Here is a 6,507-nt window from a genome sequence, read left to right on the forward strand (position 1 = left end):
TATTGCTGAGTGTGTAGCTGCCCAGGTGGAACCTCAACATGCTGATCAAACCACTGCCCCCGCCTGGGGGGTCATGGGAGCACTGTGAGCAAACTGGAAACGGCAGATTAGGCCATTGGTCTCTCACATCTGTTATCCTGCTTCAGTGGCCAAAACCTGATGCTTCAGAGGTAAACAAACTCCTGCCCACAATGCACCCGGTCAAGAGTGCAACACTCTGCGTAGGGAAATTACTTCCTGGCCCTATGTGCATGAGATTCGGTTACTACTAGTGTAACTTGCACCACTACTAATGTTGTTATGAGCCAGGGCATTAGCTGACTCTTTATAAAGTCACAGCCCTCCGCCCTTCGGAGGCAGGGAGGTTTCCAATACAGTGTGGGAAGAGCTAGTTCTTCTCTCCCGTCCCCCTAATGTTACCAGCTGTTACTTTTATTGAGTGACCCTCATGATATGGGACAAGGAGTCACTCAGTCTGCCAAGTCCCCTTAGTAATGATCTTCCAGGGCAAGCCCCAACTACATGCATTTCCATGTGGGGGCCAGTCACAGTGTTTGATTTGCAGGAGCGCAGGGACTGCTCCCTCCTCGTGCCCCCAAAGGGCTGGGGAAGATGAAGGCAGGAGGCTGAGTCATGGTCCTGCCCCACCTCTGTACCAACTGCACCCTGGTGAGCAGGTATAATCACCCTACAGGATGGTGGCACCTGCTTAGTCCCCCTCAAGGAGACAGTCCCTCCCCCACCCACCCTGAAGTGGTGGTGCTCCTCACCAGCACAATTCCTAAAGACCTCAGCCAAATCTATGCCAGGTGCCTCCATAGCTCCCATCAGCACAGCATTGGGTGCCTAATAACCTTTAGTGTATTTCTCCTTATGATGCCCTTGTGAGCCGGGGCAGCACTATTATCCCATTTTACAGCTAGAGAACTGAGGCAAGGAGGTTAAATGACTCGCCCCAAGGTCACGCACAAAGTTTGTAGAGGAACAGGAACTTAAACCCAGATCTTCCACATTAGACACCACCCCCCCTCCACTCTTCTCCTTTGCACATGCAATAAACCTATCACTTTTTTTCTGTCCTGTAGCTGCTGCCCAGACCTCAACCCACCTCTACTGGCCCTCTCTGAAGCTCTTCAATCTCAGCTACATCCTCCATCCCGAGAGGTGATCAGAAATGTAGTGCTCCAAGGAGAGCCCCCGCCCATCTGACAGATAAGGGCACTATTTCCATTCCCTTTTTAATGCTCCAAGCAACCCATCAGCTTTTAGAGCTTTGCCACGCTCTGGGCAGACACCTCCATTGCTCTGTTCCTGAAGGCTTGGCTGTAGCAAGTAGCCACCCCAGCACACCTCCTCCTGGCTGGGTGTGGCAGTGCAGCAAATTTTGCGTTAGTTTTTCCCTACTAATCTTTGGCCTACTCCAGCTCAAGAGTACCCTGGCCCTCCGGTCAGATAACTTGACAGAGTCCTGCCCCTTCTGGCCAATAGAGTCCTTTACCACATCCAATAGAACCATAAACAAAACAACCCCTCAGCCTGGCTGGGCTCAGCTGGCCACCTTATCCTCACAGGCCTGCCTCATCTGCTCCACTTATCCCCACAGCTTGTCTCCAGGTCCTGTGCTTTCAACAGCCCTGCTGTCCAGGAGCTGACATGCTCCTCCCCTCACTCAGGGGCTCCAGCAGGCTACTGCTCTTCAGGGTCCCTGTCTCCAGTCAGGCTTCCCACTCACCCCTAGAGTGGGCTGTCTGCTCTGCCTCCTCTCTCTCAGCCTTCTCTCAGGTTACTTCCCACCTCCTCTCCCCAGGTCTCCTTCCTCCCACTATCTCACTCAGCTCTTTATGGCTACAAGCCCTTCTCTTCCCCACCTGGGCTTTATTTCTAATTGGGCCTGGCCTATCCTCCAGGTTCAAGCAGGCCTCTCAAACTTTTACCCTTTCACAGCATCTGTAGGGTAAATACCCCATTACATTGTGTAACTGTGCCTCAATGCCAAACTGCTGAGAAACGGGGCAAACAACCTAAAACTGGTGGTTATTCTTCCATAAGATATACCAAACCAGCAACAAAAGTAAACTTCAGTTTCACTACACTGGCGAACAAGACATCATAAAAGCTGTTTCCTTAGGCATTCCAGTTCTTATATCACCACCAAAAATACTGGATTAAGGGCTGGTCTACACTGGGGAGCGGGGGGGGGTGGTGGTGATGTAAAATACACAACTTCCGCTACGGGAATAGCGTAGCTGAAGTCGACGTATTTTATTTCGACTTACCTCCCATCCTCACGGCGTGGGATCGACGGCCGTGGCTCCCCTGTCGACTCCACTACCGCCGCTCGCTCCGGTGGAGTTCTGGAGTCGACGGGAGCATGTTCGGGGATCGATATATCGCGTCTAGATGAGACCCGATAAATCAATCCCAGATAGATTGATCGCTACCCGCCAATCCAGCGGGTAATCTGGACGTATCCTTAGAGATGAGTGGTTCTTTAGAACCAGTCTCAAAAAATAAAAGGTTATTCTGATCCCAAAGGGTCAGCCACACAACCAGATTAATATGTAACTCAGATCCTACCCAAAAAATCATGCTGATGCTAATCTTTTAGTATGTAGAATCTAAAGATTTATTTATAAAAAGATGAGTTAAAATTGCTCAGAGGAATCAAATACATATAGTAATTGCAAAGACCACACTCAGGCTTGTAGCAGTGATGGAATAAACTGCTGGCTTAAGTCAAGTCTCTGGCTGCTTCTAAATCATTGAAAGGTCCTGAATTCCTTGATTAGACTGCTTCTATTGATATAAGTTCATAGTCCAGAGCTTTGGGCAGGAAAGAGGTCGGGGCAGGATAAAGGCAAAATGGAGGGGTTTCCAGGGCCTTTTATATCTTCTGCCACGTGCAGGGAACCTATTCTTTCAAACAAAGCTCTCAGCACAGCTAGTGGAAAATTACAGGTGACAAGATAGTGTTTGGAGTCACATGGCCAAGTCACATGTCCATGCATGAAGGTTTGGACACAGAAGTGTAGCACGGTGGGCACTCACCGCCGCAGCACCTTCTGCTGGTCAGTTCCAGCCTCGGCGTCCCTCCTGCTGGCCGGCGTCTTTCTACTGGTGCTTGCTTCCTCCTGATCGCCACCACTTATAGCACTTCAGGTCCTGCATCCCTCCTAGACCCTAGTGTTCCTTACCTTGGGGTGCTGCCCCAAAGCAGTATCCCCACACTCTGGGTCTCCCCTCCCTGGGGAACCCCAGTCCCCTAAGCCCACCTCACCTCAATGATCCACTGCTAGTCCTCATCTAGCCCCTTCCCTCAGGGACAAACTGCAGCCTGAAGTGGCCACTTCTCATTGGCAAGCGGTTTAGACCAGATGCCTTTCCACCCCCAGCTGCCTCCCTGCAGTCCTTGTATCTCCCCTGGCCTTTAGCAAGGTCTCAACCTGGGGACTCACCAGGCCAGAGCTCCTCAGCTCTGCCTGCCTTTCCCCAGCCTTGCTCTGCCTTAGGTACCCTGCTTACTCTCCCAGGCAGCCTGGTCCTCTCTGCTCCTCAGCTGGAGCAAGAGTCTCTCCTACTCTCTCAGCCTGCCCTTTTATCAGGGTCAGCTGGACCCTAGTTGGATGTGTCCACACCTGTGGCTGTTTACCCAACCAGCCTCCCTTGGCTGCTTTTAATCCCTTCTTAACTGGAACGGGGTGACTGCCCCGCTACAAGAAGCCATTACCTATACCTCAAACAGCACCTTTGCAGGACAGTTCATTCAGTGTAGATGGGGGTCTCCCATGGTCTATTGACCATTAAGTGTTTTTTGATGAGCCTCTTAATTTGAATAGTCTCTCCAAGCTGTGCTGGCTAACTACCTTGTGGGCGTTACCTCAGGAGCAAGCATTTGAAATCCAGGTATAGAGCCAATACTTATAACTTCAAATACAAGAATGATACATGCATATAGATAGCATAATCATAACCAACAAATCATAACCTTTTCATAGACATCTTACATGCCACATTTTGTATGAGATTTGTTGCAGATATATGAGAGGTTGCAACAATGATCTACATGGTCATATCTTAATCAGATAACGTCACACATTGTCCTTCGAGGACCCTGCCCAGCAGTGCATAGGAGAAGCCCGGGTGATAGTATTTTTGCCACTGTGTTTTACCTTACGCTTGGGCAAGCTGAACCGCACCTACTATTTGTGTTGCTCATTCCCTCCATGGGTTCACATCCACCCGGAGATGCTGTCAAGTCTTTCTAGTTCTAACTGAAACAATCTTGTGTCACTGGCAAATGTCACCAACCTGCTGCCCAGTTCTCTCTCCAAATCCATAATGCACACAGCTCCCAGGGCTGGTCCCAGGACAGCTCAGTAATGAGCTCCCTGCACCTTGAGGAGCAGCCATTCCCGATAGCTCTTTGTTCCCAGTCATGTCGCTGGTTTTCAATCCACAGTCAGACTCTGTTCCTAACCCCGTGGTTTTCAGTGTCTGTCACATTTCATTCTTTAACAACCCAAAAGGGGCCCATCTCGGTTCCCTCGGTTGGTGTCCTTTCGGCAGCCCTCCCTGGGCTCAATCTTCAACCAGACCAGCAGCGCCCATCGTGGTACCCTCACCTGCTCTGGCTAGGTTCTGGGCTCAGCCTGCCTGCACCGAACTGCCCCTGCTGCTCTTCCAGCAGGGCATGCACACACTTCTCCCTCTTCAAGCTCCAGGCAGCAACTGACTGCTCTGCCCTTGCTGCTTCCTTTTATATGCCCTTGTGCCCCCTGATTGGTCACTCCAGCAGCCCCTCTGATTAGCTGCTCCCCTGCAGCCACTCTAGACTGCCTGGAGGACTCTCCTCTGCTCTTTTTTGAGGGGTGGTGAGGCAGGGCCACGAGGCCTCCAACAGGGGGCCTCCGAACATATTCCCCCCATCAAACCGCCAGTCCCCAGGAGCAATGTTGCCTCCAAGAGGGATTAAAGTGCTACCACATACTGCAGTATCTCCATTTCTGGCTTCTGGCTCCCCTCTGCCCTCAGGGAATCAGCCTGTGTGTGCCAGGAGTGCTATCTGCCCTTCTCTCTTTTCAGAAAGGACCGCTCGGGATTCCGCTGCCGAGCAGCCAGCTGGGCTTTGGCAAGCAGAGCCCTTCCGAGAAGACAGACGTGGTCAGCTTCATCCAAGTGCTGGATGGGTGAGTGGTCGGTGCACTGCTCAGTGGTGATACTCTCCAGACGTTACTCGGTGATGGTGGCATCTCAGTTCCTGTGTGTGGCTGATCCCATCAGGGAGGGGTGGCAAATGTAACTGGTGTGAATGATAAACCTTGGCACATCCTCCACGTGCCCATCTGGAAATGTCAATGGATGGACTTGCAGCCCCTGGTCTCCCTGGCTCCCTGGAAACACCAGTCCCAAACCCTGAGCCCTTCCTACACTATCTCCCCTTCTGGAAAAGGGCTTGCCTCAATGACCTTGATTTCCCAATCTGGAAATGGAGGTGTGTGATGGGTTGGGGTCACAGAAACCCCTTTGGGACTGTCACCTGATGTGCTGAGACTACCTCTGAGCCCGTTTGCCCTGCCAGCTTGGGAGTTCAGAACCCTGCCTTGTTGAGCCAGATACACTAATCTGCTGCAACACAGACCCAGGGTCCGACCCATGCCCCCCAAACTGCAGACTTGACTGAAAACGGCTTAGCAAGTGCTCCTGTCTCTAGCACCCAGACACCCAGCTCCCAATGGGATCCAAATCCCTAATAAATCCACTTTACTCTGTATAAAGCTTATACAGGGTAAACTCGTAAATTGTCCGCCCTCTATAACATTCATAGAGAGATATGCACAGCTGTTTGCTCCCCCGGATATTAATTGCTTACTCTGGGTTAATTAATAAACAAAAGTGATTTTATTGAATATAAAAAGTAGGATTTAAGTGGTTCCCATTAATAACAGACAGAACAAAGTAAGTTACCAAGCAAAATAAAACAAAACACGCAAGTCTAAGCCTAATACATTTAAGAAACTGAATACAGGTAAATCTCACCCTCAGATGTTCCAATAAGTTTCTTTCACAGACTGGGCCCAATCCTTTCCCCTGGTACAGTCCTTGTTCCAGCTCAGGTGGTATCTAGGGGATTTCTCATGATTGCAGCGCCCTTTGTTCTGTTCCACCCCCTTCTATAGCTTTGGCACAAGGCAGGAATCCTTTGTCTCTCTCTGGGTTCCCACCCCTCCTTCTAAATGGAAAAGCACCAGGTTTAAGATGGATTCCAGTACCAGGTGACATGGTCACATGTCCTGTGAGACCCCAAGCCTTCATTCTTCCTGGCCTGACTCACAGGAAGGCTTGCAAGTAAACAGAGCCGTTTACAACCAATTGTCCTAGTTGATGGGAGCCATCAAGATTCCAAACCACCATTAATGGCCCACACGTTGCATAATTACAATAGGACCTCAGAGTTATATTTCATATTTTTAGTTTCAGATACAAGAACGATACATTTATACAAATAGG

At 50.3% G+C, this 6,507-nt stretch overlaps 1 pseudogene; it reads left to right on the plus strand.

Annotated features, from left to right (window-relative positions):
• LOC101950528 (cytokine receptor common subunit beta-like) overlaps positions 1-6,507 on the plus strand; it is a 39,240-nt pseudogene that overhangs the window by 25,859 nt on the left and 6,874 nt on the right.

This window comes from Chrysemys picta, chromosome 1 (genome assembly GCF_011386835.1).
Source record: "Chrysemys picta bellii isolate R12L10 chromosome 1, ASM1138683v2, whole genome shotgun sequence".
Classification (NCBI taxonomy): Eukaryota; Metazoa; Chordata; order Testudines; family Emydidae; genus Chrysemys; species Chrysemys picta.